At 40.6% G+C, this 21,623-nt stretch overlaps 1 long non-coding RNA gene across 1 annotated transcript in view; it reads right to left on the bottom strand.

Moving 5' to 3' along the window:
- Positions 1-17,613: 17,613 nt before the first annotated feature.
- Positions 17,614-21,623, bottom strand: part of LOC122462467 — a 47,477-nt gene continuing 43,467 nt past the window's right edge. Inside the window, exon 5 of the long non-coding RNA XR_006285011.1 lies at positions 17,614-18,009. This is a non-coding gene — a long non-coding RNA (uncharacterized LOC122462467). The remainder of the gene's footprint in view (positions 18,010-21,623) is intronic.

The raw sequence follows: 21,623 nt of genomic DNA, 5'->3' as shown, positions 1-21,623 counted from the left end.
AGACTAACGAACAGGCAAATGAAAGTGCAATTTAAAAATGATTTTAATGTAACTGAACAAAGCCTGTAGTACAATCCTTAGGGTGGATCAGTTGAGATACAGAATAATCATTAACAGTTAATACATTCTTCTTTCCGCACTCTTTGCCACTAAGAACTTGGAACTGGTGGGATCTCATCATCTGATCACCCAAAAAGGAGAAGGTGTTTATAAAGTCATAATCTATACTGCAGCAACCAAATACGGCAGAAGCAAAGATGTCTAACCTACAATTTCTGGCAAAGTCTTAGGCATACAAATAAACTATTATTTTACAAAGTTCCTCTAATGAGGACCTTAGCCCAGAAGACCTGATCTTGAACAGAAGAGGGATTTTAAACTACATAGTGAACTTCCTCCACTCTGTAGGATTCCAAAAATGTAATGAATTTAGTACTTGTGAGAGAAGCCATCTAAAAAATGTTCTCCCTATACCTACAAGCCAGCAGCACCAAATGATCAACGGCTTCAAAACTGCTGAGAGGTCAATAATAAATAATACCACATAACTCATATAGCATTTTTACTATTGTGATGGATATCCTTATAGAAGGCGGTAACCTATCATCGTCACCATTTCTGTCCCATTCCCTAGCCTGATTTGAAAATTAGCACTGGCAGCAGTAGGATGTTGCTAGTAGGCTCCACTACCACTTTCTCAGTGATTTTCCTCATGAGTGGATATCAAGCCCTTATGTCTCTATTTAAGCCAAATATGATATGTCTGAGTGTCCAAAGATCACCTCAGAGAAGTCTGTGGTACTCTGGTTCATTGAGGTGTTGTGTGGGTAACAGAAAGTTTTCCAATATGATGAGAATCAGCAATGTCTGAGATGGCCCGGAGTGATAATTTTTCAAACAAAAAATTCAACAGAATCCCTTTGGCACGCAGCTGCAAGTGGAGAGAAACAGCTAAATTGATTAATGATGTAGATCCCATCTTTGGAAGGGAATGTCAGCCTTTCATGCGGAGATATCAAATACTACTCAAAGATGGTATATAAGATAATCCAAGTGAGAAAATAATGAATTTTTGCGCTAGATATTGGAACATAAGAGGGCCATATCTTGAGAGGGAACTAGTAGGAACCAATCATATAAACAGAGCAAAACCCGACACCTTCTTTCCCTTTAGGACACCTTCTATCAAACATCATCAATCATCATAGTCAGGGAAAGACTTCAAGGAGGACTGGCCGGACCTAGAGACAAGTAATAACATAATAGAATAAATAAACTGCAAATACATCTCAAGAACTTCAGGTGGCACAAGATCTATAGACACATGGAAGTTCCTATTTGTTGGTCCACGTAGGTGAGGAAGTTGCTAGAATAGACTGCTAGAATCACCCGTCCTAGCCAACTCTGCATGAAAATGTTTTGGACTTGTAAACTTGTTTTTCAAGTTGAGGAAAGAATGGTTTGGACTTTTCCCTCGATACCTTTGGAACACTAAAGGAATGCACGTAACTCCTCTTAAATTTTCTGGAAGTTTGGACATATTACACCACTATAGTGGAGAAAGAACAGGACATTGCAGAAAGCACCAATCTGTTTTTGAAGGTTTAGAGAAAAACAGAATAAGGGACTACCCTTGAAAGGGAGAGTAAGACCTGCAAGCTCTCCCTGATATCCTCTGCAAACTAATGAAAGGACCCAGTGGCTTAATGGTAATGGAAACTTGACCCCTATCAGGACTGGTAAAATACCTTGCTTGTGACCCTCCAAGAGTATTTGACAGGCAAAGCCCACATGAATATACAAAAGGAATTCCTGCTCCGAAACCTGGAAGGAGATCTACATTTTAAAGCCCTACTGCTTCAAATTCAGAAGCCAGAGGAATGAAGGTAATTTGTAGAATGAAACTGACTTTTACGATTTCTTCAAAAGTTGCTTATGTGTAATTTTGGCTGGATGAGACCCTGTGGCTTGAACTGTGGGTTTTATAATTGTTAAGGGCTTTGGATCCTAAGGTCAGTAATGAACTGCAACTGACAAATATAAAGAGCAAAGGAGAACAATACTGCACTAAGCCTTAGAGAGAAGACACCCTTAATGCACAGTAATGTTTGAAATTATTTTATAAGGTAGTTTCAGATACTCTTCAGCACTCCATTGCTCATACACAAAATTTGTGTAAAACAAAATTTGACAGGTGATTAGTGCACAATGAAGCCCAATATGTTTCTAAAATCTTCTGTAGATTAAAAAAATATTGTGTATAACAACTATTACATATTTTCATATGGACTTTTATTATGGAAATGATCACTTATGCAAAGTAAAACTATGCCGATCAAAATATGAAATGATCTTGTATTGAGCCAAACCCTGAGAGGTCTGAGCTGCCCCGCATCCTTCGAGGAGTGGAATCATAGGCTCAAGCAGCCTGAGTGTAAGGGGACTGTTGCCCCCTTACTAACACTCAGTGGGGGTGTTCTGGTTGGCTAGCTCCCAGTACTAAAAGGGAAATGGTCGATGGGGAATCAGGACCCTGAAACTGATAGTCCCCAGGAACAATAGGGAGAGGCCAATGCTCCAGGTCAGCCTGAATGACAGGGCGGGCAGGCTAATCAGGGAGTCAGGAGGCCAGAGAGGTCCCATCCTCCGTGTGAGCTGGATTTGCCTGGGTCAGACAGAGTGGGACCGAGCTAAGGAGAAAGCAGGGGCTCAAGCTGAGCTGGGGATCAGAGCTGTGCCAGATCCAGAGAGAGCAGACCCTGTCCTGGGAGCAGAGCTGCAGCCCCAAAGACAGAGGCACAGCCCAGAGAGAGCAGACTTGCCCTGGGAAGAAAGCTGCAGCAACCAGAGTCAGAGGGGCCAGAAAAGCAGCCCACGAAGCAGGTCAGTGCTGGGAGCAGAGTCACAGAAGCAGCCTGCAGAGCAGACCTGTCCTGGGAGCAGAGCTGTAGCAACCAGAGGCAGAGGGGCCAAAGAAGCAGCCCAGGGAGCTGGAGGCAGAGCAGCAGCAGCGCTGAGACAGAGTGGTGGAGCTGGGGCTGGAGCTGGGTGCGGTGAGCAGCTGGGGAGAGCGAGGGGGACCCTGGGCAGCGGGCCCAGCACAGGGAGACGCCTCAGCCAAGAGACTCTGCAGCCAGGCTTGGATTGTAACCCCGACAGGGTGGGGGCGACACTGGGAAGAAGGGTCCTACCACTTAGAGCCTGAGAGCGTGTGGCCACCACCAGAGCAAGTGTCCAACCCACAGCATACCTGCAGCACAGCCAGGGCCTGAGAAGGGGGCCTGGGACTTACAAGGAACAGACTGAACTGCCCTGACATTCCAGAGACACTGTTTGTGATGTTCCCTGCCACAGAGCAGGTTGATGTGTTTCTTTTAACCTTTCCCATTTTTCCTTATTCTTTTTTAAATTAATTGTTGATTAAATAATTTGCATTTGCTTTAACTTGTATGTAATGATCAGTGGGTCAGAGACGTGCCCAGTGCAGAGAGAGTACCCCGGAGTGGGGACACCCTAGCCCCTGTCCTAGGTGACCACAGCAGGGTTGGGGGTCGAGCCCCCCAGGAATCCTGGACACAGCCTTGTTGGGGTTATGAGGACTCTGCCAGACAGGAGAGTGGAAGGGGAGTCCTCAAGGACAGGGAGGCCACTGGGTAAAGGAAGTGGAAGCGATGACTCAGATCCTTTCGTTAGCCCACTTCACCGGGGTAGTGCAGAAGCCAGGAAAGTTCCCCACAATAGCGGGACTATTTCCCCGCTTACATGAGCAATACTGTCCGTGCAGTCCTCGTAGTTCTACCATGACGAGACATCTGAAGGATGTTGTGTAGGTGTTTCTGTACGTACATCCAAACCCATTCCTTCTCCTTCCCTGTAACCCAAGTCAAACCTATTCCTTCTCATCTTCTTCCAATGCTCTCTCTTACTTAACTGGGATTGGAGAGTCTGGCCCAGGCCTTCTAGGTGCACAATAAATGAAAGCTGCCAAGAGAGGAGCAGAGTTTGTGGTGTTAGGGAGAGCCACACCTCCAGATCAGGGACACTGAAAGCCAGCCATAGCCCAGTGAGTAGCAGCCCAGGGGACCCCAAACATGGAGTTAGATCCTTCTCACTGCCCTGCATGTCTGTATGTGAAGGCTGGCCATCCATACACAGAGCCAGCAAGCCACATGTACTCTTTCCCCTTCCCACATACCCCTCACGCTCACAAAGACACTCCACCACAACCAGTCACACCTACAGGAAACCCAAGAAACTGAGGACAGGGGAAAAGACAGTGCTGGAGCTTCAAAGAGCAACTGTGATTGAGGTAACCAGCTTCACCACACAAATAATTAATAAATGTCAAAGCAAGCAATTCAAAGAACCCATCATCTGATAATCACTTGTCCAAATTGTTCAGCAAACGCTAATGAATATATTTGAAAAGATCAGGATTGGTCCATGAAAAATTTGCTAGCCAAAAAGAGACTAAATTCATAACAAATATACATAATAAATAGTTCAACCAGCTCAACTTATCAGCTACTTCACTGTGTCCTTTGTGTGTGTGTGTCAAAGCTGATCTTTAACTGTGAAAGTCCTTGTTTTTACTAGCTTGTCATAATTAATGTCAGTTTCAGTGGGGGATGGTGTGAATGTGCATTGATCTATTTCCACCACACATCACAGAGAACAGATACATTTTATCTCCCTGATGCAGAGCATACCCTCCATTACTTACAACATTAAATAGTTCAGTCCTTATGCTATGAAATATGAATCTTAGTCTAAGAAAATAAATTGTACTGCAGTAACCTAAGTAAACTGAAGCATATTACCATCTCTCAGGAGAGAAGGCAGATCACATGCATCTCTGCAGCAAGAACTGTGGTTGATGCACACAAGAAAAGACATATCATGAACAATTTATAGCAGTCAAGCGGGCAGCCATGCCAAGCACTCTACACTTAAGTACATTTTCTAGCATAACCAATGCCATTTTAAGTTTTTCCACACACAAATACACTCAGGGATGAGAAAGAAAAAAAAATGGAGTCAGCCAAAACAGTTATTCCTCGCTCTAATATGAAATATACATGTCCTACAAAAAGCAACAGAGGACATCTGTAATTTGCACACCACTAAATTACTAGTTTTGACATGGTACGTTTGTTATTCTATGACGCCACATGCTTTTCCTGACAACTCCTATGTCGCTGGGCTATTTATTCTTAATACTACAATACATGATTCTATGATGTGGCAAATTTGTAGCCATTTCACTACTTCTAGCACCAATATGTAACTGAACATTCCTTCACCCTCACAGTGTGGAAAATGACAGGCATGCATTTAAAAAGCATGGCCCCAGGTGCATGCTTACGGCAAAGTATGCAAACTCTGTGAAGTCTTAACACTCCTAACAAAGAGTGGCTCATACTAGTCAGTGGGCCTAACCCAGCGGTGCTCATCTTATGCAACTCCCAGAGCCATATGAGTAATGTGCCAGGAGCTGTCGTCCCACACTTAAGTTACATACCTAGTTATAAAACTTTATCAGTAATAATTTCACACAGCTATCATATATGCTTGTGCTCCTGCCTTCTCTGCTAGAGGAACAGAAGCTGCTTAACTGAGGTTATCAGCCACAAAAATTTGCTATTAATCACATTTGTTCTTATCCTGCAGTTACAGGGAGAAGGTGGCTGTGGGCTTCATTTTAGGACTCTGCAGGGAGCACTGAGCCCTTATGCATGCCGTACACAGCCCTGGCTGGATCTAATGACGAGAGCATAGCATGGAGGGAAGCAGGAAATTGATGCAGAAAAGGTAACAGCTTTTTGTCGCTCCTCAATACTAAAGGCCATATCCTATGTCTCCAAGCAAAGCGCAGAGCGATCTGGAAGCACGTCAGGAAGTGTGCAAACTGAAGGCTGTGTAAATTGCCCCTCCTTCAACCAGGCATCTTGAGTTGTCACTAGATGTAGGCTATAGCCACAAAAAGAAAGGTAAAGGGCAAGGAATGTTGCCTGGAATGGCACACAGCAGACCCACAAATCCTGGTGGGGCACTTCTCTTTGGCAGCGTGGACTGGACCCCAGGGTGGCAGAAGACTCCTCTCAATATCCTATGCTGCCAGAATAGCTCCAGATAAGGAATAAAACTGGTATATCCTGCTCTACTTTAATGAGTGCTTGCTGTGTAGAAAGTATGTTGCCTAACACCTCCCACCTGCATCAGTCACATCCTTAATTCAAGTGCTGCAGAGTTTGTGCAGAAATCAGGGCAGGCAATGATTTTTATTCTACCTTATTATTATTTGCATTTTGTGTGACTTGCCCACAGGATTTGATACCATGGATAGTCTGAATTTGATATTGCTTGCTTCATGGCTGCATTTTCAATACTGCATTTGTAATATTTGCAAATAGGTAGCTACCTCCTTTTGCATATGTCTGTTATTTTCCAGAGGCAGATTCACTGGTCCAGTCAAGCTGTGCTCAGCTAAACAGGGAGGGAAAGGAGGGAAAGCAAAGGTAAGATTTAAACCACTTGCGTACTTCACTAATCCTAGTGCCTCCAGGCATTGTCCCAGTTTCTGAAATAAAATAGAGCCATTCCAGCAGCCAGAAAAGCACATGGATGAGGAATATCCCAGCCACTGCCCCTATATCTGGGGAGTTGGTGGTATATAAACTGGTGCCTGAGGGGTCCTGTGCTACCAGATGATTTACCCTGCCCATGGGGGAATCCTCTACCGCCCACAGCCAGCAAGTTTACATTTTGCAGACCAGTGTAAAGTGAGCCCAGCAGAGTTGTGATTTTGGCCCCTTACCTTTCTTGACGTTTCAAACTTTTATTACATATAACAGAAAGTGATAACCTGAATATAAAGCTCATTAGCAGCTCCCCCTATAATAATTTAATTTTATAACAAATACTTGGCCAGAGCTGCTTAAAAAAAAGAGGAGTAGAATAAAATATTTTTTTAATATCAGTCACAGTAAAGAGCAGCGCAGTCCATTTTTTTTTTACTGGTCTGGTAAATGTTTGTGGCAATTTTACAGCCTGTTGTTTTTGTTTAAAGTTTTTTATTTATATTTTACAGATTTTAAAGCAGATACAAAGAAAAAAATCATTTTTGCATTTCAAATTAGAATATACCACAGTAGCAATTTTTGGTGGTGGGGCTAACACGTGACAAGTAGTTTCACAGCCATCATTTCTATGAATTTTTTATGTTGCCAGAGCAGACACTAGAGATTGTAAATGTTTTACATGAAAATATTTCTGTATTTCCCAGGTCTTTGCTTCTGTTAATTTATTCTTTGTTATTTTAGAATCAGAAATCAGATCTGTAAGAAACTCTTACCCTCCATTTCAGCTCATTTGTGAGCTTTTCTAGTCTAAGAATATTCCATACTCTTCTGAACCATGACATATAATCAAAAGGCTTCCTCATCTTCCAAAATTCTGCTAAACTATGTGACAGGTATGGGAATTTTCTGCAATATCTTAGACAAACCTTACTGAATTAAGTTGAAGTATCTTAGGAGCTAATCATATTAAAAATGCAAATCTTTATGTGCTATTGTATGCATCTTGGCATACAACTAATGTAAACCTTCGGAACACAACTAATGTAAACCTTGGGAAGTGTTATGATTTTCAAAGAGCTATTTTAAATGATGGGCTAAGACAAGAATGAACTTTTAGTTAAGCACATTTCCTAGGAAATACTTGGGAGGAAGGGAAAGCAAATGCCCACTTCTAGACCTGATTTTTTGAAGCCTTACCTTGGGTAAGGGACCTTTGTCTACGAATTACCTATTCCCAGGATCAAAAGGCCCAAATGGCATAAAGGAGTAAATATCAGATTCATGGGGTTTCTTGTTCTAAGCAAAAAGAGTCATGGACTGCTAACTGGAGGAAAATGCCTGTGTGGGATTTGAAGGACTGTTCACCAGCCAGAGCCCTTGGCGGAGTTGGAGTAATCTCTGGTAAATTTATAAGCATGAGTGTAGGTTCTTTTATTGTTTTCATATGTTTTCTTTGTAATGCTTTTACCCTAAGAATAAATATGCTCGCTCAGAAAGAGCTGTGTGGTAATTTAACTCTGGTAATTACACTGTTTACCATTCACTGTTTACCAGACTCTGAAGAGAAGGCAAAGCGGGCCTACTGAGGCAGTCTGCCTTTTGGGGATATCACAGGGTAGGCAGGGAACTGTGCTGTCTGCAAATACGTCAGCCAGGAAGGAGAGAGGTGATAGCTGGGGAACTTGAAGCTGAAGAATGGGTGCCCTTGGTGGCTCATGAGAGGGAAATACGGGTGCCGTTTCCCTGAACTGTGACAGCCCAGACTTTGACGCTTTCAAAAAAACCCAAAAAACTGTGATTATGGAGCGGGAAAGTCTTCATACAAGCAATCCAAAAGCACAAGTGGATCCTCTGATTATTTATTACATCCATAACAAGGTTTAAAATGCTTGACCAATATTATTCTGCTTTGGGGCATTCCCAACAAATATATGTAAAAGAGCTGTACCTTTCATTCCAAGAACTGAACAATAGCTCTTTGTACATTTAAAAAAAACCTCACACAAAGGATGCCATTTACCACTTTAAGTAGTCACTTTGTAATGACTTTCTTTTACTGTTTCATACGTGACACAGGAAAGTACCATGTGAATTTCCTTAGGTCAAGTATTTTACCATTTACTAACATAACATGCTGTCATGGAGGTATAATTTGTAAAGTACAAAAAAGCTACAAATGGCTGAGAAATTAAAAATTGGACAGTAACAGATTGCAAATCCCACTGATCACTGAACCTGGTGATATTATAAACAAAAAGAGCTCTCTACTCTGCTTGTAGCTCTTTTCATTGCTTTACAGTGACTCAACAGACATTCTAGGCTTCAGAGTGACACACAGACTGACAATTCTGGAATCTTCCTATCTGAATTACATCTGAATTCCACAACAAGCTTTATAAATTCACAAAATCGGTTTGAAATTAGGTACTTTGAGCCTCTGGAGTTCATCACTTTTTCATTCATCGTAAGGGGTTTCCTGATGCCCGTGACATCTCAGAGGTTTGAACACAACATTTTAATGGAACATAAATTAAAAATTGTTATGTTATCTCTATTAAAAGTTCTTTGTAATGTCTTCAGGTTAACTGTTGTCTCCCATTATATTAACTGCCTGCTCTTTGCATGCATACTTTTTTTTCTTTTAAAATGGGATCAGGGACTCCTGAAGGGAAGTTTACATTATATCCAATTGCTGTAGCAGAAAAGGGGCAGGAATTGTTCTCACTCTTATTTTGTCCTAATTTTTTAGCGGAAAGGAACTGCTGGTTGGGTGCCTACTGAGAAGGCCTTTATTGCAAGAAATCATTTCCATGTGATTTACGGCCTGAGTTGTGGCCAGCAGAGGCACACAAGCTGGTCCCTATCAGTATAAGAGAGAGGGGGCTATCAAGACCTTTTCAGTTAGGGTTTTTGCCTTTTGGAACTCATTTCCTCTCAAGGTCAAATAGCAGCCCAAAGTTTATTAGCTTTTAAGGCATGCTGCAAGACCAGCTTTTTCCCCTTGGCCTCATCGATACCAGTTAGGGCTAGTGGTTGCTAGTGGTGTGGGAGCCTCAGCCTTGTGTGTAGGGTCAATTCATTTCTATTATATTTATCTTGTTGCTGGGTTATTGTGATTTGATCTGGGGTAACTGAAAGGTCTGTTTGTTTAATGTATTTTAAAAGATTGTCAAGGGTATCTACAGCATGGGGTGGGTGCTCTTATTATAGCTTGTAAAAATCCAAATAAATAAATTAAATCAATACTTTGTCACTAAACCACAAAGTCAGCCTCCCCTCTGTTTATTTTGTCCTTTCTCTTCAGTTTTTCAGTCCTCTTCCATTTTTCAGTCTATACCATTTGCCTCTTTGATCCTCCTTGTCAAAGTTTGTCTCTTTTTCTTCACCCCACCACAGAACCTATCCTTCAGTAGCAGAGAACTATGCCTGTACTGATACAAACAGTGCACCCTGAGCACAGCTGGGAGGAGTAGAATGAAACTGACAAGCATCCTGCTGTGATACCAGCTCAAGCTGTGATCACATCAGATCTCCTAAGTTTAAAGAAGGCAAGGCCAGGCCAGATCAGGCCAGAACATGGATGGGACACCTCCAGGAAAAAAGAGCCAGTAATTCACAAGGTAGCACTCTTCCTTCTGAGTCATTACTGAATTCTTGCCCAAGCACAGTGTTAATAAGCGTGTCATCTTTTGGAACAGACAAAAACACAAGGTCCAGATCAGTTTTTCTGGTCTTATAATCTATGAATCCATGAATTGTTTATTGTTGTTTCAAACAATTCATGGAATCATAGATTAAATGTCTTAGATACCACTAAGATACTAGACATCTTAGAAACAGAAGCAGACTAGATTGACAGAGAGATAAAAATATAGTAGAGTTTGGAGGAAATCAATTTGTGATAAAACCACAAATACAATACCACATTACAACTACCCAGTTCTTGTTAGGTTCACTCTGACCCTGCCGTTACCAGTGCCAGCAAAAACCCACTATGCTCAGTGACACAAGGGCCATCCTCCTGTGCAGGAGTCTCCTTGAGGGTATCAAAAAGCCTAAGGGGTCGGGGGGAAAACACAAGGAACCCATCCCCAAACAGGAGTGCCTTCAATTCTATAATAGCTGTGTTTATTAAAATCTGCTGGCTGAAATTTACCACCAAAAATTTTGCATAATTTTCTGGCTCTTTCCTCTTTTGGCTTATAAACTTGTTTGTTTGGAGAAGAGAATCTGTTGACTTTTTCCACTGTTGTTTTTATGTTTTGATACCATTTCAAACAAACATTTCTAATCAAAATTAGTATGTGAGCTGCCTCTTGTCAAAGGCTTCTGGCTGAGGAACCAAGAGACTGTGTTCCTCTGGAGTTAAAAAAAATTCTGAGTAAGCACACCAGGGAATTGATGTAACTGAGGTAGGAGAAAGAAACTGATAGCAAATGAGTACAGCTTATGATAAACAGCTCATCCTGTGAGTACTAGGGGTAGAAGCCCTGGTGCAGTGGTACCCAAAAGCAAGAATACTGACAATGTTCCACTGTTTCTTTCTGACATGATGTGTTCTTATTTTCACTCCCGCATAAAGTTGTCTCAGAAGAACACACACACACACTGTAGGTCAGGCTCATAATATAGCGCAACCAATGTGAAACATCCCACAAGTAGTGTTAGCATAGCCTGATGCCCCTCCCCCAGCAACTCAGAATCATCTTAGCAGAGCCCTCTCTGAGGGCTGCAGGTAGTCATGGTGACAGGACATCACCACCTGTCTGCCCCTGCAATGGAGGCGGTGAGCCGGGAATACAGTGTTGTGTTTTGCTGCGTCTTACAGCATGTAGCAGGCTCTCAAACAACCTCATCCTAATAGAAACCAAAATAAAGTGAGAAAGAAAAGAGTTTGCAAAGAGTAAAACTTTAAATAATCCAGATATATTTTAAAGCCTTATGAAAATTAGATATCACAACAAACAGCAGTGATGTGACAATTTATAAAAGAGGGGATTTGTTTGAAGTTCCTCTGCAAAAACACATGCTGTGTTAGTAGAAATAAAGGGATAGTGTATGCTCAAACCAGACTCAAATGCAGGGTTAGTAAAAAAAATAAAATAAAATAAAAGAATACAGTGTTTTGCAAAGCTTAGAGGCCAGTAGGTGATGCTATACATTGTTTTCTTATTCCAGGGGAAATACAGATTCTTAAGTAATTTTGCTTTCAGTGTTTGGACCCCACACATTGCAGCATTGTGCCAATACATTGGCATATGAAAGTAAAACAGACCAGAAACAACACTGAAACAGCTAAATTTATATCACAATGCTACTGACAGAACAGTAGAAAGTAAACAATAATGAAAATAAGTGTCCCACATGGCCATGTGCATCTGTGCATAGAAAGGAGCCAGTCAGGACGGAATGGGAGCAGAGTTGCATCTCAACATCCCTTTTTTCTCCCCCACTGCCCCTGATAACTTTCTCAAAGGCTCTTATATACTGTCTACTTGTTGCAGCTTTGCAAAGTTGGAGGGGGCTGGGATCTTCCAGATTCTCCCTTCCAAAAACACACAGGGGAAACACTGGGGAATTAATACAGCTCAAATGTTCCTAAGACTGGTAACATCTGCTAGTTTTTCCTCGATGCTGTGGACTACCCCTTGTCAGTACATCTACAATCAAGTATCAGTGCCTAGCAACCAAAGGATGGGGGAGGGGGAATAGAAGGGGGAACAGCACAAGGAACTCCAGGAGACTCTCTTTTACTACACTCCTTTGTGGAAAGCAGCTCACATTCCCTGTACAGCTGGCAAGCATTGCTGGTAGGGTGACCAGATGTCCCGATTTTATAGGGACAGTCCTGATTTTTGGGTCTTTCTTATATAGGCTCCTATTACCCCCCACCCCCTGTCCCGATTTTTCACACTTGCTGTCTAGTCACCCCAATTGCTGGTTGGTGCTGGGTGGATTGGGAAGCCATGGGGGAACTATGACCCGACCTTGTTAGATACAACTATCAGTAAAACAGGGGAGCAGGTCCTGTGCTCTCGAAAGCACGGAGGCTCCAATTTTGTCTGACCCTTAAGAAGGAAAAATAAGGGGAGAAATAAGGGCTTCTAATACCCTCCACCCAATATGCACCCATTTAAGAGCCAGACAGAATTTGGCCTTCTGTTATAAAACATTAGGGTTGCATGTAGGGTGACCATATGACAAGAACAAAATATTGGGACACATGGGGGGGGCAGCCACAGGCTCACCCCACCACCAAAGCCGCCTCTAAGTTTTTTGCCGCCCCAAGCAAAAAAAAAAAAAAAGCCAGACTGCTGCCAAAGCAAAATATCGGGACAAATGGCGTCCCGATCATACATCAGGACGTCTGGTCACCCTAGTTGCATGGTTAAAAACATCAAATTCAGCAAATGCTACAGTTAACTCTGCCACCTTGTGGAGATGCACTACGATATAGTCTATAAGTACATGAGCATAATGCTTCTCTAATACTAATTCAGTTTTTTCTGCAACTCTTGAGACACATATAGCATTGCCTAGTTCTGTGTAATACTCTGCTTAGGCTAAACAAACAGTCCATGAAAGACATTTGTACGCTGGTCTTAGACCACTTACAACAAAGAAGTACATCAGAGAAAGGTAATGTAAATATACTGACATATTGTATGCACGGTTTTAGAATTAAATTACGGTATTAACTCTGAATAATCACAGCAAGGCCAATAGTTTGAGATTAGAAAGAGGAGAATTTCATTTGTTTTTTAAATTAAACTTAAAATCTACTGGCCCGAGCCTGAAGCCCTTATAAATGTAAGTTGTCCCACTGGAGACAGCGGAACTATTCACCTGAGTAAGGGCTAAAAGGCCAGACCACAAATCTTGTAGAAGACATATTATAAACATAAACAAAGCTGAAGCATTAAGACTTAAGTTAACTTATCTTAGTAGTAAGATAAGAAGTAACTTACCTTAATTATTAAATTATGATGATGTAATATGCTGCTAAGAGATTGCAAATGAACAAATATGTATGCCTAGCTATCATGATTTCATTTTTCTTCTTTGTAACCATTTATTAAACAAAAGTAAAAAAGAAAAATAAAGAAATGTTGTTTTTAGAGATTAACTGGATCATCTTATTATTCATAGAATATAAGCCACATGACATCTTCATTCTTTACCCTTGGACGATTTGGTTCCCTAACCTCTCTCTATTATGAGATTAAAAACCAGGAGATAAACCAGAAAGGGTTCCCTCAGACACCTTAAAAAACAAAAATAAAAAACAGCATGTGCTGTTAATTCAGTACTTAGCAATCAGCAAATAATATCGTCAGTAACTCAAATAAACCCTTGTTTCCCAATAACCTCCCAGACAATAATACAGCCGGATATAATGAGATCTCATGTCTATTTGAGCATGGCTTTAAAAGGTCATTTTTTTTCCCTAAGAGCTTGAGCACACACACCTAGGAACAGACTCTGAATCTAGTGATGAAATAGACAATTTAAAAGGTTTTATTAGTTTTTTTCTGTGCATATGTAGTTCAAAATTTTCAGAGTACATTAGAAACATAATTGAGTATTACGCTTTCCAGAGTGGACAGTAACAGGCTCCTTTAGATGATAAACCCAGGGGCTACTTCTTCACTATCTTCTGGAGACTTCATGGCATACATATACGTGCATATAAGCACGCATACCGTGTGTGTGTGTATATAAGTTAGCTGCCTTCTTTAATACTGGGTAAGAATCCACATAGCTTTTGTAAAGGACAATCATACCTCACCAATCTATTAGAATTCTTTGAGAGTGTCAACAAGTGTGTGGACAAGGGCGATCCAGTCAATACAATGTACGTGAACTTTCAGAAAGCCTTGACAAAGTCACTCCCCAAAGGCTTTTAAGCAAAGAAAGCAGTCATGGGATAAGAGGGATGGTCCTCTCATGGATCAGTCTCTGGTTAAAAGATAAGCAACAGAGGGTAGGAATAAAAGGTAGGTCAGAGAGAGGTAAATAGTGGGGTCCCCCAAGGTTCTGTACTGTATCTGTGCTGTTCAACATATTCATAAATGATCTGGAAAAGGGGGTGAACAGTGACGTGGCAAAAAAATGCACGCCGGAAAACATATCCCAACTACACATACAAAATGATGGATTCTAATTTAGCTGTTACCAATCAAGAAAGAGATCTTGGAGGCAACACGGCTAATGCTCTCACAACATCTGCTCAATGTGCAGCTTTTTTGACTGTTGCTAACAGAACGTTAGGAACCATTAGGAAAAGGACAAATAATAAGACAGAAAATATAATGCCACTGTATAAAGCCATGCTATGCCCACACCTTCAATACAGCATGCAGTTCTGATCACCCCATCTCAAAAACAATATATTAGAATTTGAAAATGTACAGAGAAGGGCAACAAAAATGATTAGGAGTATGGAACAGCTTTAACATGAGGATAGATTAAAAAGACTGGGACTGTTCGTCTTGAAAGAGACAGCTAAGGAGGGGGGATATGACGGAGGTCTATAGAATCATGAATGGTGTGGAGAAAGTAAGTGCTATTTACCCTTTCCCATAACACAAGAATCAGGGGTCACCCAATGAAATTAATAGGCAGAAGGTTTAAAACAAACCTAAGAAATACTTTTTCACACAACACACAGCGAACCTGTTGCCATGGCAAAAGTATAACTGAGTTAAAAAAAGAATTAGCTAAGTTCATGGAAGAGGGGTCCATCACTGGCCATTAGCTAAGACGGTCAGGGATGTAACACCATGCTCCAGGTGACCCTAAGTTAGGACTACATGACGGGATGTATCACTCGATAACTGCCCTGTTCTGTTCATTCCCTTTAGCACTGACCATTGGGCTAGATGGCCCATTGTTCTGACCCATTCTTATGTTAATACAGACAGGAGGAAGTTTTATAACATAATTAGAGGATTTTTCTTCTCTCTAGTCTCCTTTTCATATTTTGTTGTTTTTGCTCAGTTATCCAGGTTTTGGTATGAATGGAAACAAGACAGTACTCAAGGCAAGATCAGTCAGTCATTTCCAGGCAATCCAATCTAAATTCTTCCAAGCATTTAAACTAAAGGCAGGATAACCATGTAATTTTTGTGTACCATAGGAACAAGCAGATATTTACATCCTGGCTTATTTGCACTACACTTCATAACAGCATGAGATATACATGTCTTCCAATAGCCTTTAGTTCCTTGTGTGTGAGGGTACAGAACTCCCTGGCAGAGAGGGGGGAAACAAGACGAGATAGTGAAAATTTAAGATAAAGCTTTCCAGGATTTGTTTTTTAACTTCTGGGCACATTGGCTTGTATTTCTCACTGGGTTCCGTGACATTTCTCACCTATAGCACTTGGCAAGGCACGGCTATACTGAGCAATAGGCCAAGTGAATAGGAATTTTATTTCACACCATCCCAAGCTGCAGTGGATGCCAAAGTAACACATCAGCTTTATCTTACAAACTGCCTTTTTATACATGTCACTTTGGAGACTTATTTTCATAATAGCTTTGACCATAACATGAACCAAACATAGGCTGTTTTGCAAAGATTTAGATGAGTACCATGCTGTCAGAAGAGTTTATTTCCACAATACTTCAAAGGCATGAATAGCAAGAGCCTATGGAGATGCATATATCCCAGATCAGACACGAAGGTCATACCATTCTGTGCAAGCAGAGAGACAGAATAATCATCATCGATTCTGCACTTTCAAAACGAGGCTAAACAGCTATGCCTCCACATACATTTTTAGTCTCCAACTAATGAATTTCCATTCTGTTTAGAAACTCTCTCCTAAACATCACTTTCCCCTAGGCCCCATTCCCAAGAGAGTCCAGTGAACTGTTACATCCAGATCTACTAAAGCAACAGTTCTCCTTTCAAACAGGTCAGTGCACTCAAGCCTTAATTCAAGTGGAGATTACATCATGTGTGGCTCTTAGCCATAAAGAAAAACCCATTTTAAAATAAGCATACACTATTAGAGTTATAAAGGCTGCCCCAACAGCATTCATATTTTATGGGAATTTCATAAAATATAAACGATTCAAGTGAAAGACTCGTAGTTCACTCCACTCAGGCTCACGAGGCAAGGGTGTATGGAAGGAAGATTGGTTGAGCAGGCAGATCAGAAAGAGAAATCTGCATTTGAAAATGTTTTTGATTTATGTCATTTATCTAGGTGAACCTAACAAAGCAATATTTAAATTATCCAACCTACTTAAAGACTACTTTAAAACCCCACTACCCAATCAAGCCACCCTCAAGTTTTCTTCTTATATTGTGCTCGTGTGTTTATATAGTGCTTAGCACAAATGGACCCTGCTCCATGACTGGGGCTCCAAAGGCCTACTGTAATAAAACATTTGTCTTCACCCCGTGAAAATCTCACTATCAGTTATGGTCCCTCTTCATCATATCAGTAGTAAAAAAGCAGGATTTATTTTGCACAAAGTTGACTTTTTGAATGTGATCCCTTCCTTGTTACCCAAAATAAAACTTCATCCACTCTTCTCTCATCGTAAAGCCAGTTTACAAAGCAAAAAAATCCCTTGTTATAGACTAGTTATCTCATGGGGATTCTTCTATTCCTGTCATGCTCAATGCAGAGGTACCACTTTTATAACAAAATATTTCATTTCTAAACTAAAGCAAAGTTGATGGAAATCTGTAAACAGAGAACCTTTGGATGTCTATCCAGGGCACACTGAATGGGGGTCACCAAGCTTTGTATGTAAAGTATGGCAAACTCAATTCTAAACCCACACTCTGGGCATGGGTTCCACTGCATATGTTGTTTCTAGGATAGCTATAGAAAGCAGCTGGCTCTTTCTTGGCCAGCCTCACCACATTGCTGCACTCTTGGGTTGGAGTCTTGACGACCTTGTGGACCAGGGTGTGATAAGATATGACTCTATGGGGGTAATGTGGCAGAGCCCAGTTCCAAGCACTCCTCCTCCTCACAAATACACAAGAACAATTAAACAGAAAAAAAATCTCAATTTACAAGGAGGGTTTAGGATTTATTGTCAGACAGAGCAAACAAACCCCTTCAGAACAAGATCCTCAGTTCCTGCCTGTTTAGTCAAAGACAGACAACAACGCAAATGTAGAAAACAAAAGACAAAGACATTTTTACAGAACCCTTCTACTAAGTGAAGAGATTACTTCCCCTAAGCAGCTGCTTCCCCCTTGAACCACTACTTAGATGCAGATGTCCTGTCTTCTTTATCTGGTGTTCCTGCTGGAAAACTGACTTGGTTGTAGCTTCCCTCCACCCAGACAGACATTGCCTATTGTTGATGTGGAATCTGGGACACAGGGAACCATGACAGTCAAGGCCCTCTTCTGGGTCACTTCTCACATCTAGCAACAGGGAAGTCTCTGGCTCTCTCTGAGAAGAAGCAATATGATGGTGTATGATCTCCTAAAGTGTTGGTTCAGTTCAGCAAGTCAGAGTCCAGCCAGCTGAGGCAGGTTCAAATTTCAGCCCAAACCATATGATGAACTTCTTGTCACCTTGACCTGGTGCAGATACTCAATAGGAGATATTTTCTGCTTTTTCAAAGGATTAAAAAAAAAAATTAAAAAAACCCAAAAACCAAACTGATGTACAAAATTGTGTGAGGTGGATACAGGAAGCAGGAAACTATTCATTTTTGTTTAAGAATAGGATATCTCTGGTTTGCATAATCCCTACAGGTTCATTTTATTTAATATTTTAGATGATCATTTTTGGGTACGGATTTAACAATCAGTTCATCCGGGTTTGTAAGTTGTATGACAGTGCATCATGGGGCGTTGGGTAACTTCAGTTAAATATCATTGGAGCTGGGAACAGGCTGCAAAATTAAGAACTGGATTTTTAACTACCTGTAATTGACCATTCAGGGAAATTCCAATCAAGGGGTTTGGATCAGTCCACTTCAACCCCAACAGCTATTCACAAATCTGATATCTAGATCTGGGGTTTCAGGTTAAACACTACCTTCCCCCCATCTCAAAGTTCAAGAGGATTTGTTCAAGCCTCTCTCTAATTACTGGAGTGGATTTGAGAACTGAATTCCTGTGAACCGGTAGAGAAAATGACTTACCACAGCTGTGGGTAAAAAAAAAAAAAAACCTAACAACAAAAAAACACAAACAAAAAACAAAACAAAAAACCTGGAATATTTGAATTTAAATATATTCTAATATATTTCACATTGTGAGTGATATTGAACGTTAGGATAGTATTTTGTTCTATTTTAAAGCACTTTCCTTCGGTTTATTATGTGTACATGTAATTTAATTGCAATTTTGAGAACTTAGTAGAATACAAAGATCCAAAATTCATATTGAAAATAGTGACAACAATGTGTTGATTACTGGGCATTCTTCAGGAACAACCAAGGCCTTTGTTTATGCTCTAGCGATGTTTTTTCCACAGACAACATTATGGTCAAAACATAGACTCTAACTTCACTAACTACTTTTAGCCTGAGATTTAGAGAACCCTTTTCTTCTGTTTGCAACCCACACATATTCACGCATCATCCTTCATCCCTTAAAGTGAAGTCAGGATTCTGCAGTGCTCTGTGTAGAAAGAGTCAGATCATCCCTGCCAAGAATGACTCATGCAGATATGACAACAGTTTTATCAAGATATAGTTGCCATGGCAAAAACAGGTAGTGTATCTGGTTTTGTATGAATCAAAAGAATAGCATTACCCCCCCCCCCGCCCCCCCAAAAAATAATTATGGATCTTTTTTTGTAGTGTTTCTCTTCCTTGAGAGAATGGTACTCAGCCAGTGCTATACAATTGCTGACTTGTAGGTGTAACAGTCTGTCTCTCTATTCTGATCACCAGAGAGTTTAGCTTCAATATGAATTTTCATAATGATTAGCGGCAGAACTATCTCCCATCCAACAATCCTAGAGAAGCTGAATGTGTATTCTCTTGTTGCCCTCTTGGGCTGGGAGGGGAAGACGAAAACCCCTTGAATGCTAACTTTTTTAACTGGTTCATAGTTACACACCTAGCTCAGTAATTTTTGCTTCTCTAGAAGGGCTTCTCAATTTTTGCCCAGACCTCTGCAGCAGGCATTTAATTCCCAGCTGCACCTTAGAATTCTTTGGGGCTTCAGCTTCCAACGAGTCAAAAGTGGTCCTGCAGCATCTGACACATAGGATGGTGAGGACTTGGAGGTGCCCAAAGAACCTACTGCATATGGCTAGATAGAAACTTGGATATTTTTTTTAAGAGAAGGACAGGGTGCACAAATTCTATGGACAAAGAAGAGCATTTGGGATTGGATTGTTGGTGGGTGACCATGTCAGTTTCAGTACTAGGCCAGCTTGTTACCATAAAGAGCTGCCTTCTATGTCTAAAGCAGCACTAAGTCTTCATGGAAGCTCTGGTCAGAACTTCAGATTAACAGGACCACTAACACTGTTGCTGTATCTCTACACACTTCTCTTGCTGTGTTCTGGCTTGAGTCACTTTCATTGTGAGTTACTGATTAACTTTTATCTACACAGGGAGTATGGGTTTCTAAAGTACACTTTCTATGTATCCTCATAGCACATTTATTTAGTCTGTTGTTTCTATGTGAGTGAAACCACTGGAGTGGCTCCTTACTAAAGATATTGTGTGTGCTCTCTCTCTCTCACACTGGGACTAACAGGCTACAAAAGAAGAACAGTTTATAAAGAGAACTACAACCACAATGTTTTAAGTGGCTTTTAGAGCCAGTTAACCTCAAAATATGATAAGAACAAATCTCTGTAATCAGACAATAGGTAGAGTCCAATGTTTATTATATGCCACAAATATTTTTTTAAAAATGCAATCCTATTTCCATGGAACATGCATGGAAGTTGTATGTCGAACAGCAAGTGTTAAACCTGTTCTCAAGAAATAAATGTAACGTTTAAGGAGGATGTATGAAAACCACAAACTGACTGTCTTGTGGTAGTATCCAGCAAGCATCTAGTTATTGCTTTGCTATAGTTTATTATATATAATAGTTAAATATTTTAAAATCATTTTAGCAGCAATTTTTTATAGGAAAAAAACAAATATAATTTAGAGCAAGTATCTTTTCAGAATATACTAGTCACCTGAAACTGGAACAGAAAGTCAAAACACCTCATGTAGTAAATTAACTTCCACTCAGCAGATAGCCATTCTGCATACAAGGAGGGAGAATGAACAGGAGCTACAGTACTGTAACACAAAACTTTCAAACACAACACTAAATACAGTATAATTAAATTATTAAATTTACATAATTAAATACTTGACTTCATTCACTAGTATATAGTTGTGTATGGCTCAAGTACAGACATTTCCTTAAGCAATTCCATTGTGTTACAAAAATACAGAATACAATCAAGAAAGTCAAAATTGGAGCTGCAAAAAGTGGAAGGGTAAATACCTCATTCAGACAATACCTCACATGTTCTCCATTAAAATTATCACTGGTAAGTAAGTAAATTAGATAGATAGATAGATAGAAATGCTCCCTAGCTCTTACACAGTGATTTTCATCCATAAATTTTATGGAGCTTTAGGAAGCTGGTAAAGTGTAATTTTCCCACTTTGCAGATAGGACAATAGAGGCACAGACAGACAACAATTAGCCATGGTCATCTATGATGTCAGTGGCTGAAATGGAAATAGAACCCAGGTTTCTTGAGTCCCTGCACAAAACGTTATCCAGTGGGACACTGCCTCTCATAAAGGTTCCAGCAAAATGCTGCCCTCAGGTACAACAGTGCAATCCTACGACCCACATATTGTGACCTGTTATATCAACATTAATTGTTTTAATTAGTTTTGTGGAACTCTTCCTACACTGACAAATTCTGAGTTAATCTACACACCGATCATAGTCGATGTCACTTTCATAGCTACATTGCTATGAAACTTGTAGCTAACACGACTTGTGCAGATGCCATTAGCTAACTGCTTGGGTGGTACTCCAGCTTGACAAATTTCAGGAGCAATCTATTCCTCCAGCCCT

Source organism: Chelonia mydas, chromosome 11, assembly GCF_015237465.2.
Source record: "Chelonia mydas isolate rCheMyd1 chromosome 11, rCheMyd1.pri.v2, whole genome shotgun sequence".
Classification (NCBI taxonomy): domain Eukaryota; kingdom Metazoa; phylum Chordata; order Testudines; family Cheloniidae; genus Chelonia; species Chelonia mydas.
This window is presented reverse-complemented; position numbering and strand designations above follow the sequence as displayed.